The 14153-nt window shown below is 43.1% G+C and overlaps 1 protein-coding gene and 1 long non-coding RNA gene across 6 annotated transcripts in view; both read right to left on the bottom strand.

Annotated features, from left to right (window-relative positions):
• ESRRB (estrogen related receptor beta) overlaps positions 1–14153 on the bottom strand; it is a 156440-nt gene that overhangs the window by 53052 nt on the left and 89235 nt on the right. The window lies entirely within an intron of this gene.
• LOC109321436 overlaps positions 13986–14153 on the bottom strand; it is a 20302-nt gene continuing 20134 nt past the window's right edge. The window contains exon 3 of the long non-coding RNA XR_002104054.1: positions 13986–13996. This is a non-coding gene — a long non-coding RNA (uncharacterized LOC109321436). The remainder of the gene's footprint in view (positions 13997–14153) is intronic.

The following is a 14153-nucleotide window of genomic DNA, read 5'->3' as shown; positions in this document are numbered from 1 at the left end:
GTCCAACCCCTGCCTGAGGCGGGACTGTCCCTATCCAAACCAACCCATACAACCATAATCTAAACTCTACGTAAGACTACCCTCAACCCTGACACAACAATGACTTACACCCTAACCTGCCATAGGTGAAGCAGGGAAATCACAGCAGCCAATGTCCTACTTCTATAAGATGTTTTAAATATATGCTTAAGAGGTCCCAGGTAGAGGGCCACACCCCCCACTACAGAAGAAGGCAGAAAACCTGAAGTCCATACCAATCTAAGCACGAGGTAAAATTCCTTCCTAACCCCAAATATGACTGTGAGCAGTGGAGACCCTCTAGCCCAGAACCTCTGGCTTTGCTCCTAGCAGGAGAATTGGCACACCGCAATTGAAGTCCTCAGCCTTAGCTGTAGCCTATACCAAATGCCTCTTGGGAAGCTTAAAAACATCATGACACAGAGGAAAAGTGTGTGGGGAGGGGAGCGCAGGGAGCAACTGGTCCAACCTCTTCTTGAAAAACTCTAGTGATGGGGAGTCTACAACTTCCCTAGGCAGCCTATTCCATTGCCTCACTGTTCTAACAGTAAAGAAGTTTTTCTGGATAGCCAATCTAAAATTTACTTTGCTGCAACTTTAAACCATTGGTCCACATACTTCTCTCCACAACAAGAGAGGAAAGGCCCTCTTCTTTATGGCAGCCCTTCAAGTATTTGAAGACTACTTATCATGTCCCCTCTTAAGCAGCTTTTCCACAAACTGAACATGCCTAGCTCCCTCAGCTAGTCTTCTATTGAGTCTGATCTACCAAGACTCCCAAGTCCTCTTCCATGCAGCTGCCATCCAGCCAGGTGTCCCCCAGTTTGTATTTGTGTTTTTGATTATTTCTCCCAAGGTATAGCATCTTGCATTTTTCTGCATTGACCTTCAGCCTGTTAGCAATAACCCAGCTTTCCAGTCTGTCAAGATCCTTCTGAATTGCTCTCACATACTCCAGTATGTTTACAATGCTTCCCAGTTTCATGTCATCTGCAAACTGTCTCAAGAAACTTTCTATGCCAGTATCCAAATAGTTAATAAATGCAAAGAACAGCATTGGGCCCAGGACAGACCCTGTGGAATTCCACTCAAATCCTCCTGCTATTAGTATTAAGCCAGTTATTTACTTGTAGTAGTTTTATCCAGCCCATGTTTCTCCAATTTATTTATGTGAATAACTTTACACAATTTCAACAGGTTATGAGAAACTTTCCACTGGTTCCATGAAAACACCTGATAAAGAACTGTCTTTGAGTGGTACCATTTGTGGTTGTTTTTAAATGGACCCAAGGCAGCGACAGCAAAATGCACAAAGTGAGGTAAAAATTGGAAACAGCTCACCTAAGCAACATTTTGAGCTAAACAGCAGCCAAACACTTCTGTCTTTCCTACAAAAAGTTTGATGTGAACAGGAGCCATTTTGCTCGGCTCTAGTTACCTTATTAGGAATATAAAAGGCAAGAGACCTGATCCAATTCTCCTCTGAGCTGGCACAGGAAGCTCCGTTACTATTTCTGTGCCCATGTAACAGGCTTAGAGGTTCTAAACATTTCATTCTTTTCACCTTTCCTCCTCACAGGTCATTCCCTCTAATCCCTTTAGCATCTTTGTTGCCCTTTTCTGGATTCTCTCCAATTTCTTATAGTGAGAAGCCTAGAAATACATGCAGATCCTCAAGTACTATCACACCAGAGCTGTATGGAGTGGGACTCTCTCTTTCCTATATCAATCATATATATCTATATCTATATATAGGCACACATGCATATAAGTGTATACACACACAAATGTCATTTGATAACCACTATCCCCACCCGGTTTTTTTTCTGAACATAACTGCTCCCATTAAATACAATACCTCATTTGGGGATTTTCCTCATCCCATGGGGTTTTTTTAAATCGTACTTTACCAATTTCTGCTCATCTTGCCAAACTCCTCTAACTCTCCCCCCCCACTACTCCTTTCCCTCCATTTTTAACATTTGCAACTTGGAGACTACTGTGATTATTACAGCTGCACTTTTTACATGCTCCTTCAAATCATTTGTGAAGATTTAAAAGAAAAGGCAGACCTACTGCTGACCCCCTGGACACACACACCCAGAGGGATAAAGAATGTCTCTTGCCCCTCTGTTTACACACTGTCAGCTACTCTGCGATCCATTTCACAGGATTTGTATCCAAACCAATTTGATCTAATTTCCCTAATAAGATCTTGCATGGATCTATGTCAAAAGCCTGAATACAGTTCAGAGAGTCTATCTACTGCATATCCTTTGCCCACTAATTATCTAATTGTATCAAGAAAGTCTATTGTCTGCTGCTCTCTCCTTTCATAAACCTATTGCTGTTTATTGCTTGTGATGTTGTTACCCTTAATGTGCCCAATCCTGCCCTTAGACATAGATTTATAAATCCCATTGATTTCAGACAGAGGAGAATGGCAGCAGACAAAAACAGAATTTGGCTCTAGACACTTGCAGATTTTACTCATTAATAGTTGTTGTATTATCTTGCTAGGTGACTTAGGTTAATGGGATGGCACTTGCAAGCTTTTTCAGCTCTTTATTAGCTTCTCTCCTGCCTTTCATCCTTCCTCTTTTCTATGCAATGCCTGGGCTGCCTATGGCTTAACACACTCTTAGGAACATCAGAAATATTAAGTGCTGGAAGAGCCACTGGAATAACAGCACTAAAGAAAGGAAAAAGATTGTCTTTATAAAAATAAGGTAGCAAACACTGTCTTGTAAGACGCCTTTAATTAAATTTTCTAATACGAAAATAATAAAGAACAGCACAAAGTTGGACATGTTTAGATAAACCTCCTATGCCTATTTCTACAGCATGTTACTAGTGATGTCTTCTGTAGGGAATCCTCATTCTTGCTACCTTCCTCTTCTTCACACACACTGCTGCTGCGTCCCAGACTTCTGACTGTAGGAAGCCAATGTCTGCTAACCTCTAGTAGTGCTCTTACTCATGCCAAAGAATCCATCCTCTCTCAGCACAATCCTTTACACTGGAGTATGGCAGCTGGTACAAGAACTGATTTTATGCCAGAGAGGGGGTCCCTTCCACCAGAGAGATTCTCTGCTAGATATATACAGGCAGAAACTAGTCATTTTATGACACCTTAGCAGCCAAAAATGGTGGGAGCAATACCAAGAACCTTGCCCTGTTGCTCCTTCCAGGAACACTTTATGTCAAAGGAGTGGGAAATTAGAGGCAAAGGTAAACAATGCTGATGCCTTCATCTGGGAACAGTAGTATTTCATCACTGGCACCAGACTATAAACTTCCTGCAGTCAAAGCAAGCAAGGTTATTGGAGGTTATGCCCTTTGTGGGCCAGACCTGGCACTAGTGTCTTGTGCCCAAATCATGTACAAACTCACGCACTGTTGTTGGGATTTCTAAGAGGCAAAATATGGTTAAAATGAACACACACTAAACAATTTCCCCCTGAGCAACAGCAAATATTCAGGAGAGAAGGAAGAGAAGTTGTTGAACATACAGTCCCTTCTCAGGTGGGCAATGGGCATCACAGTTATTATCTACTTGCAAAGACTTCTCTTCTGGATACTCAGAGCATTCCAAAGAGTCCGAAGGGGACCTTCTGGTAGCTCTTACTGGAGAACCTAGATTCCAAACTGTATGAAATCTTGATGCTTTTAATCATTCTACCATAACATTTAAACCCCCTGCAGGCAACATGAAACGGGGGTTTCATGGTTTGTTACAAGTTCTGCTGGCAAATATCTATGAGGCCTCCATTATATTTCTAATTACCTCAAAATACCAGTTTGTGACACAAATGGCATTTTCAACAACACATTTTAATGCTCAACCAGGAAAAGCTGAAGAAATTTTAATTCCCACAAGCACTACTGATTAAACAGGGTCTGCAGTGGTATATTTGAGATATGCAAAGAGGGAATATTTTTCCTCTACCTTAAAAGGAGGCAAAAAAAATTATTGGGTAATAATTTTAGTTTATGTACTGTGATAAGTTTGGATGTTTTGACTGTCCTTCAAAGCCACTTCAGTAGAATATAACAGAGGTTAAAAAAAAAAAAAAAAAAGCTAATGAAATTTGTAGATGATGCTAGTCTGGGAGGAGATGCAAAGATTCTTGAGGATAAGGAAATAATCCAAGGGGAGTTAAAGGGATTGAAAACATGAACACAAAATCAACTCAAAATGAGATTTCACCCTACAATTGCAGTAAATACATTAAGGAAATGTAAACCAAACCCCAGAAATAAGTATGCTTGAGAGAAAATAAGGGATGTGGGGGTAGAACCAACAACAAATCAGACAGGAGTTTAAAATGTCACATGGATGCAACAGTGGCCAATGTATTTTGGTCTGCATTTGCAAAGGACTCAAGCCAGGGAGCAATATAGTAAGAGATGAGCTGTCATCTAGGCAGACCCTGTCTGGCAGCTTCCACCACCAAGGACAGCCCAGATGTGCAACTGCCTACTGTAACTCATGGCGCTTCACAGGAACTGTTGAGTTACAGCAATCCCCCTGACCCAACAGACATCCACTGTTGGGTCCAGGGGGCTGGAGGATCAAGCTCTAGTTTGGAACAGCTGTGCTGTGTAGCTGCAACCTCTCTTGCCTAGCTCCCCCACACAGCTCAAGTGGCGTCTTCAGGATGGTAAGGGAGGGGAGAGAGCTCCATATGGGGTTTGCCCAGCCTGCGCTGGAGGGTGGGGCAGGTGAATTAGAGCTCCCCCAATTCAGGGGGGCTCCAATCCATCTGCCCCACCCTCCAGCGCAGGCTGGGCAAACCCCAGATGGAGCTCCCTCCCCTCCCTTCTCCCCCTCCCATCCTGAACACAGCACCAGGGATGGGGTGGGTTGATGCAGTCCAGCCCTGCTCCCGGCACGTACTGACAGAAGTTGATGAAGGCACTCCACTTTGAAGCACCTTCCTCTGAATCCTCATGTAATGAGGGTTGATTGTTGCATTATCAGGCACTTTCAAAGCACCTGCAGCTATGTACTTCTGTCAGGGCATAGTTATAGAGCATTTCAGGAGGCCAAATGCATGACAAAATGTAGCTTCTGGAAGCAACCCTAGTCTCCATTCACTCAGGATCTGTCAACAAGGAACATCTCACTTAAAGGGAAGATGCACCTAAAGTAATTCATGATCAGCTACCTACTCAGTTTGAGACCTGAATGCTGCTCCACCAGGATGGAAAATGTCATTATCACAACACCGTCTCCTGATAAAGTTGGTGCCTCTTTTCAGGGTAAAGTCTGTACCCCAAGGACACCAAGAACTGCCCTTGAAACCTTGCCTTGCTGAACCTGCCACAGACCATGTGAGTTAGCTCATCCCAAGACCATCCTGTTGGGATTCACACACACTGTGCAGGGAAAACTTCAGTTCTGCATAGAGGCAGGAAAGTGTTTCTGGTTTATAAGCAGGCAGCACAAAGCACTGCTGGAAGGGAGGGAAGGGGTCATGACTATGAAGTTCCAGCTTTTTCCAACAAGTAGGATTTTGATTCTTTTTTACCTGTAGGATTTTGTGTATAGTGCTTTAGTGTCCAAGAATCTCAACAGTAATTCAAGCTCTTTTTTGGCCTAAATTATAGGTGCTATTTCTAAGAGCTCTTCTTAGCTTCCCAGAAACACTTCCTTTTGGATGGCATTTCTGTTTGACAGATCTTTTGCACGTCTTCTCGAGAGCAGAGCAAATCTCAGTGTTTCAGCTTGAAGGACATTTGTATTTGTATAGGTTTTTCTTTTATTCACAAAAACTACATTTCAGTTTGGGGCTCAAAAAACCCATTTAGTTAAAGAGTGCTGAATTTGCTCAGAATCGGGATGAAAAGCCATCAAGCACTACACAACTTCAATTCACAGCCACAAGCTAACTGAAATTTGAGGCCCAGATTCACAAATCTGGATGGAGCATTATTAGGCTGTAACGAAGTGCAAAGTATCCGAGTTGTGTTATAAAGTGTCCATACAGTACTAATGCAACCCACAGTATTTTTCTGCTGTTCCTTTCTTTGCTGATGATCTGTATCTGGTTTCTTTAGTACAAATACACTATATCCAGCTTGCCCATGTAATTTTTGGCTTTGTATTTTCTTGTGGGTGGGGAGAAAACTCGGGAGTCGGGAAGCCGAAGGAGTTAGACTGAAACTGTAAAAAAATGAACCAGCCAGTGAAATCAAAAGCTCCACAGCCTGGGAAGCCTGTCTCGAGACCTGTCTCCAAGGGGCAGTCCCACTGGTGGCCTGAGGAGAACTGGGTTATATTAGGTCTATTGATGTGGGATGTTGGCTGAAACCCAGTTCTTTCACACAAATCGAAGAAATTGATTCGTTTCATGGAAGGGGTGGTGGAGGCTCACAGCCAGGCTCCCTGGCGAGTTTGGGAGATGGTAGATGCTCAAATTCAGGCTTTTGCACTTGTCTGAAACCCAGGAAACATTTTATCCCTTTGAGCCATTGTGTAACCAAATCCCAGCTACACATCAATAGACCTGCTGTAAGCCAGGTCTGATCATACGATAAAAGTTGCCCCCATGTGCTGGCTTTAAAAATAAAACACTTCTTGTTATGGATGTATGGAGATGTTATGGATGCCCAGCTAGCCTCCATCCTTCTCCTCCTCCTCAAAATTTCTCTGCAAGAAGATTTACACAAATGAAGAGGGAATTAATACAGAGCAGTGACATATGTCAGTTCACTCTCATTAACAGGTCAGCTTCCAGTGGTACTTTGCCCTCTGATGCACTGCAAGCATTTCCTCCAAAGTGAATTGCTTTATCATTTGGACTAATGTTTTTAACAAAGAGCTGCTGGTAAAATCTTAACAAACATGAAGATAAGGACTGACCCACCAATTCTCATTTATCCCCAAGTTCTTACCTAGCATTCTACTTTTCACATCTCCAGTCTGACTGCACTTTAGTCTACCAGTTCTACATCTGCAAATCTGTCCCCTGCTGAAATTCTAAGCCACCCTTCAGCTCTTCTATGTCCTGCAACTTGGGATCTCTTTTTCTTTGTAGTATTTACAGAAAAAAACTTCACCTTCTTAATCTCCTTCAGATGATACAGAAAGGCAAGTCTTGAAATGACCTAGGTAGAACAGACTGCTTCAGACACCACTTCAGATACAGAATTCAGCTCCAGCTTCTCCCAAGGGCAAAGAAAGGCAACCTAAAGCACCTTGACTAAGGTTCCACCATTTTAGCGACCCACTCTGCTCTCTCAGCACTGGCATCTTTCATTCTCTTTCAAGTCATCTGAAAACCATTAGTAAGAAAATCTCTATTTCTCAATTGTGCAGTCTAGCCCAGCCTCCTTGTACCTCCTTGTAGCATAGATTCACTTTCCGATTTCCATGGAAAGCATCTGCTTTCAACTGGCCCTACAATACAGAGAGGTGATATTAGCGGAGTAAGAGAGGAATTACTGGAGTGCATAAGGTATTTGGGGAGGGAGTCATGATGAATGAAGTAGGAATGAATTGACAGAGAATTCTGGCATGTCAAACCAGCAACACAGATGAAAAGCCACTAGTAGAGTAACTGAGTATATGTCAGTGAAAACTGGATCCTGGCTTATTCAGAGCTGGAAACCCATTCTCTGACCTCACTGCACCCAATATTCTCACCATTTGGTCTGTCACTCTATTTCTTTTTCTTTTCTTTTTTAGTTTTCCTTTATTCCATGTCCCAAACTCCAGCGCAAGAGTAGCAGATCACCTCCATTTCCTTCCCTCCAGTACCCACCAGGGAGGACTACCTGTCCCAGAAACCACCCCAAGCTCTTGGAGAAATCTATAATTAAGGAGTTCATCATTAGAAAGATCACTCAAAACCAGACTGATCCTGGAAATCTGATTGAATGTGCATCCCACACAAATTACAGCATGGAAAATAATGAGGAGTAATTAGTGCTTTTCCATCAGGCCTTTCTATCCCTAATTTTCTTGGAAGCATTAATAAGGCTAAGAGGGTGCAAAAGTAGGGTGATGGTGTGAGATTGGACATAAGGCTTGACATGATCTGGATGCCACAGAACATCTAGGTTCTTGGCTGAACAGTATGTGGAATAAGGATCATAGTAGCAAGGGTGCTATGAATGAAGCGCAAGTCCGGTGCTGAATTTAGGTTTAAGCTATTTAAGCTACAGCTTAGGGCCTCACAATATGAGGGACCTCTAACTAAGAAAAGAACAGGACATTTTCATTCTAATATGACATATATATGGCTCCACAGTTATTATTCATATTGAGTTCATAAATTTGTGCAGAAATAACAATAATTCAATAATTCATCTTAAAATGACATGAAAATCCATTTTCATGGGTTCTGTGGATTATTTTTATCATATGGGACCTCTTACGATGGACATAGTTTAGGGCCTCAGCATGTCATAATCCAGCACTAAGTAAATCCGAATGAGTTGCGTGGGGTGGAAGAAAAATGAATGCTTCAGAGCAAGACTAAAGTACAGCAGCACAGATATGTTGTGAATCTAGGATTTATATATAAAGGGAAGGAAACTCCAAATCAAGACTGAGCTCCACTGGAAGACTTGGGTGAAGTACATTTGTGAGGCCTCACTCTACCTAATTAATGGAGACAAATTAAAAAGGAGTTAAGTGAACACAGAATATCTTCACCCACTGTACTTACCAATCCCTATTACAACTAATTTGCTTACATGCACCAAACACCTCTGTAACATCTGGGAGTATTTTTAGCCATGAATCTCTAAGATTTTTAGTTCAGTTTTGTACAAGTTTTAAAAAGTTTTGGTCAGTATTTAGCACTGCACTTAAAACACATTTTACAGAGTAGCATTAGAACTTGCCTACAGTTCTAGCCTGGGCTTTGAACCTTAATGTTAAAGCCATACCATTCTTTATTTTCCAGCCTCCTCTCACTTCTCCCTCATACTGACAAAGAAGTTTCCACCCTACCCAGGCTCTGCCTCAGCTCATCTCTTGAGTCAGATAGGTAAGAGAGCTAATACAGAGTTCAAGATAATAATAAACTGTTTTTTGATTAGACTAAGCACAGACCTCACAGTCTCTCCTCCGCATACCCATAAAAGTAGTAGAGGTTTCTCTCGGAGGTTGTAAGTGCTTAGAGGAGGAAACAAAGGGCCTGGGCAGAAGTAGGTATCTGAAAGTTTTCCACATGGGGCTGCTAATACATGTGATGCTGGAGTCTGCTGGAGCGTAGAAATTACTGTGCTTCAGCAGACTCAGTAGCATTGTAATTACAGTGTGTCAGAGCCAACCCCTCTGCGTGTGTACAGGTGCCCATAGTATGGTGCCACCCTGCCCTGCCTTCCTACATTAACATGACTAACTACCTCTCTTATTTCAGACAGAGAGTGTCAGTGGCAATGAGCTGCTCTACAGAATTTTGAGAAAAAACCCCAAAACAGGGTCAATCTGAAATACTCCCGGCCCCTAAAATACAAACCACCCCAGGACTAGTAGAACTAAGATTACAAAGAGCAGAAACATCGACTTGGAAAGACACACCAATAATCAGAAAGTGTCAACAGAAATGGCTACAAGACTATTTCACTTCTTATGCTGTATGATCTGGGACTGAGAAAGCCAAGTTCACTACTGGTCAGAGCATACCCAAAGGCCACTAATGAAGGCCACACACAATGAACAGGCCCTTATATTATATAGTGAACACCATACTTTACAGAGAACCTTTCATCCCAACAGATTCTGAAGAGCTCTGCAGATTTTATTTGTAGCATAACTGATCTATGTGGGTATCTACGTCTACACGTCTGTGTCCATATCTGTACATAGTGTGGAATCCAGAAATGGAACGATATCATAGGGTCATGGCTGAGGTTTGTTCATGCAGCTGTGTAGCACCCAGGGCTGGAACATAAGCGGCTCTGCAGTCAGGTCTCAGGTACACTGAGGCAAGGGTTTGAAGGAACAATTCTTTTATTCTCTTATGTTAGTTATATCCAATACTACCCCATTGTTTTTAGCAAGTTCTAGCTGACATGTGGGCAGAAAGAACAGCAACATAAAAATAAACTCAGTAAAAAACAAAACAAAACAAAACAAAGCAATTCTTTCAGTTAAGATTAAATCCTCTCATCCCTGGAATTTCTCCCTTTCCCTTGTATTATTCCTTAGGGATATGAGGGAGATGCAGCAAACTCGCAACAACTTCAATGGCAATTTCATTTCCTGCTCCCCTTTATAACGAACAAAAAGAAGCCAAGAAATAGACACGGTAACACAGACAGGCACATAGTAACCCACAGGGAAGGAGCTTTATCTCTGCTTAGATAGCCAGTATAGACTACCTAAGTCCGGGGTGGAATTGAAAGACTATGTCCTTTGTTGTGGTTGAAATGGGCTTTATTCAGGATACATGGGAGAAGGCAACTCTCAACTGAAGCTTCCGTATATCAGGACGTACAAAAATATGCTCAAATTTCCATTGTTTCTAACGTTTGGCAGCTCTATGAAACAAACGTAAACTTGACCTGACTTCATCCAAAGTAGAAAATAACCTGAAACAAGTCACATTCTATAGTGATGTGCATGTGTCTAACTAGAACATACTGAGGCACTGTGAATATTAAATTAAAGTTAGGAACATGCAATGAACTCAGCACCCCCAAATTCAGGCTGTTAAAATTATACATACTACACATATATAATGCAGGTTTATGGTACACACAAACATACAGTACACTTCCATCACACATCCCTACATGTCTCCCGCTCTCACTGCATAGGGAAACCATGGTGATGAGTTTCTTACACATGCTCAGCTCCAGTTCAACATTTACATAGCACCATAATTGCACACAGAGCTTCATAGTCAGACAAAAATGCACTAAGCCAAAAAAGAAAGCTTCTGCCCAACAATGCTTGCAAGCTGCATCCAGCATCAGAGTCCCATCTCCACTGGGACGTGAAAGGGAGACTATCTCCTGTGGTTTGACAAATGTCTGTGCCGTTTCAGATCTGATGGTCTGAAGAGACAACATTCTCTTTCCTGAGGGGCAGAAAAGAAAGCACAGCCCTTCGTGGAGGGGGGCTGCCTTCTGTGGGGAAGGGGACTCAGAATGGAGGGTGTTTCAGAGATACCTACAGCCCAGCCCACCCTGACGGCGTGTCCTCCCTGCTGCATGCGTTCCATTTGCCCTTGGAATGCTATCACTTATTATCACGCTGACTTCTCCAGATGGGGCATTTTGGCTATTGATCTGATAAATAAACAGCCTGCTCGCTCGATCAAAATGTTATTTTGCATTTCAATTACTGTTCACTAATGCAACCTTCATCCCGCCAAGAGCGCTGCTGGCAATGACACTCGACCTGGCACAGGCGCTCTGAGCAAACTCGGCTGTGCCTGCTGCAAGCACCTAACGGGATTACCGCCCTCCATTAGATGCAGAGAAGGAGAGGGAGACGGACGGACAGTCCTGGGCTGAAGGGGGACAGACGTGGGCAGAAAGAAAAGCATGTATAGGATGGAGGCAGGATGAGAATATGCAGGACCACAATTACATTTACAACATGAGACATCCTGCTGGCAAAATGTCTGTCAGTCTCCAAGGGGGCCTATGTCCACTCCAGCATTCAAATGGCCATATATATTCACACAGGCAATCCTGACGGTCCACTCAGCAGATGATCTATGTTCACAAGGAGGTTTGAAGGGAGGAGAAGCAATTGAGAGACATAAGGAATGGAAATCAATGTGAGATTATGGGCCAGTGGTGTTAGCTGTAAGTCAGTCCACCTTCTGGATATTCCTCCTGGATATTTGGGGATTTAGCAGCACACACACTGTAAATAGGACACTGCACTTCAGCTTTGGAGGGAGGAAAAAGGTTTTTAAGTTCTGAATGCAACTGTGAAGAGATGCAGAGACAGGAGTGATCATGGACAGCTGTGGGACTGCTGCAGTAGGAGTGTGATGTGGGCACACAAATGTGGGTAAGACACAGATCTTTCTGGTCCAAATCACATGGCATAGGTTAGGTTTACAAAAGTTTCAAGCCCCGTTCCCATGACAGGTATCAGGATCTGTTAAACCAGTCCTATTTTTATACAGTCCCCTTTTTTTTTTTTTTTTTTGGTTAAAAGCAACTGAAATGTATCAATAGCCAAATAATACAGCCCACTAATAACACACACAAATAGAGGCACAGAGGTGACCAAAATCCAGAGGTGAGGCCTCTTATAAGACATCCATTAATAAGACCCTTCTGTAGAGCACATCTGGCATTTAGATTATTCTGCCACTTCTTGTTCTCAAAACAGTTTGTTCTGCAGCACTGAGGAGAATGTACCATCCAATTCTTCTCTACAGGTCTCTCGTCTCTCCTTGAGGCAGCAAAAGCCTTCCCTCTGATGCCTCTGAGATAACATATCCCACAGTGCCACTGGAATATTTTGTCATACAGAAGTGGACAGATGGCCACTTCACATATAATACAAGAAATGCTCCCTTTTTGAGTTAAGTAATAAGTATGCTTACTGTAACAGACATTTCCCTGCAACATCGCTCTACCCCACAAGAACATGTCCTCTTAGATACCCCACTGGGCTGACAAATTGCCACTTTCTGTAATACCAAAGGAACATGAAATATGGCATGTGGTGCCTCCCTCTCCCCCTTCCATGCATGCTCTTTCTCATGAAAAAACCCTTGGGAACATGCCTGAATTTAAAAAAAATGTCAGTCTCATCACTCCAGTCAGGATTTTCCACTTGCCTATGGAAGGTTAAAGTCACAATAAAGCTGACTCTTCCTTGCCCTGATCTTCAAACAGACATTCACACCAGCACAAAGTGCCTGTAAAACACCACCATTTTGGCTTTGTTGGATTTGGTACACATTTTCTATCAATGTCTAGAGCAAGAGACATAGGAAAGGATAATCAGGCCACATTTTGTTCTGTGTTTATAGATCGTCTAAGACAAAGGGGCTGGTGGCCATGACCAGGGCTCCTAGGTACCAACGTAATATTAGTCCTACTGTGATAATACATTTACTTCTGATTTGGTCTAGAAAAGCTAAATGTGTTCTTTTTAAGTTGGTTCTGAATTTCTAAGCCATTTTGCTTAGAAATGTGCCTTCACCCACACTTGAAGTCTGTTTTCCATCCCAGTGCCACTCAGCTTCTCTCTCTCTTACGAAGTGGGAAACTACTGGCCATCTGAAGGTTAAAAAATCCATACAAAATATCCACATTATATAAATGAAACATTCAGTATATGAGATCAATGTGATGCAGAAAGACAGGATCTATAACTCCACACCCTCCGACCTCATCTGGAGCTTGTGCGCCAACCCACCTCCCTCTGACCTCAGACTAAGCCTGTATCCCAACTCCCTTTCCCTCCAGGCTGCTCTGTGCTCTTCAAGTCTTCTCCTCAGAGCCAAATAGGCTGTGCAGAGTTTCAGTCCCCAATTTGATTTGGCAGAGATTTGGCCCAATTTGGTGGCTGAATTTCCAAATCCAAATCTAATCAGGAGACATTGTAATCTCTCTGAATCAAACTGAAACCCTTTGAATTGATTTGGAGAGATTCAGAAAGATTCAATGATTCAGACAGAGACAAAGCTTTAAATGTTTTTTCTACATACATCAAGGTACCAGGAGGCTCGTGAATGCTGCGATGCTGGGGCGGATGAAGCCTCCCATGGGAGTGTGGGGAGCTCTCCAGCACACTTGGCACCAGACCCAAGTCTGGGTCTGCCGAGGAGCGCTCGGTGTGTGCTGAGGGGCGCTTGGCAACTGGTGCCTCCTGGGTCAGGGGGCCCACCCAGGCTCCCCCCACAGCTGATCACTGAGCTGGGGAGGCATAGGGGCGCCCCCCCTGCACACTCAGCAGCGGACTGGAGGGGGAGGGGGCAACACCTCTGTGGGATGCTCCATCCGCCCCAGCATCTCAGCGTTCACAAGCTGCACCTGGTACCTTGAGGTATGTAGAAAAAACATTTAAAGCTGTGTCTATGGCTGAATCACTGATTCTCCAAATCAGCATCACATCATAGATTTCATAGACATTAGGGCTGGAAGGGACCTCGGGAGATCATCGAGTCCAGCCCCCTGCCCAAAGGGCAGGAAGTCAG

Source organism: Crocodylus porosus, unplaced genomic scaffold, assembly GCF_001723895.1.
Source record: "Crocodylus porosus isolate Cpor-Errol unplaced genomic scaffold, CroPor_comp1, whole genome shotgun sequence".
NCBI lineage: Eukaryota > Metazoa > Chordata > Crocodylia > Crocodylidae > Crocodylus > Crocodylus porosus.
This window is presented reverse-complemented; position numbering and strand designations above follow the sequence as displayed.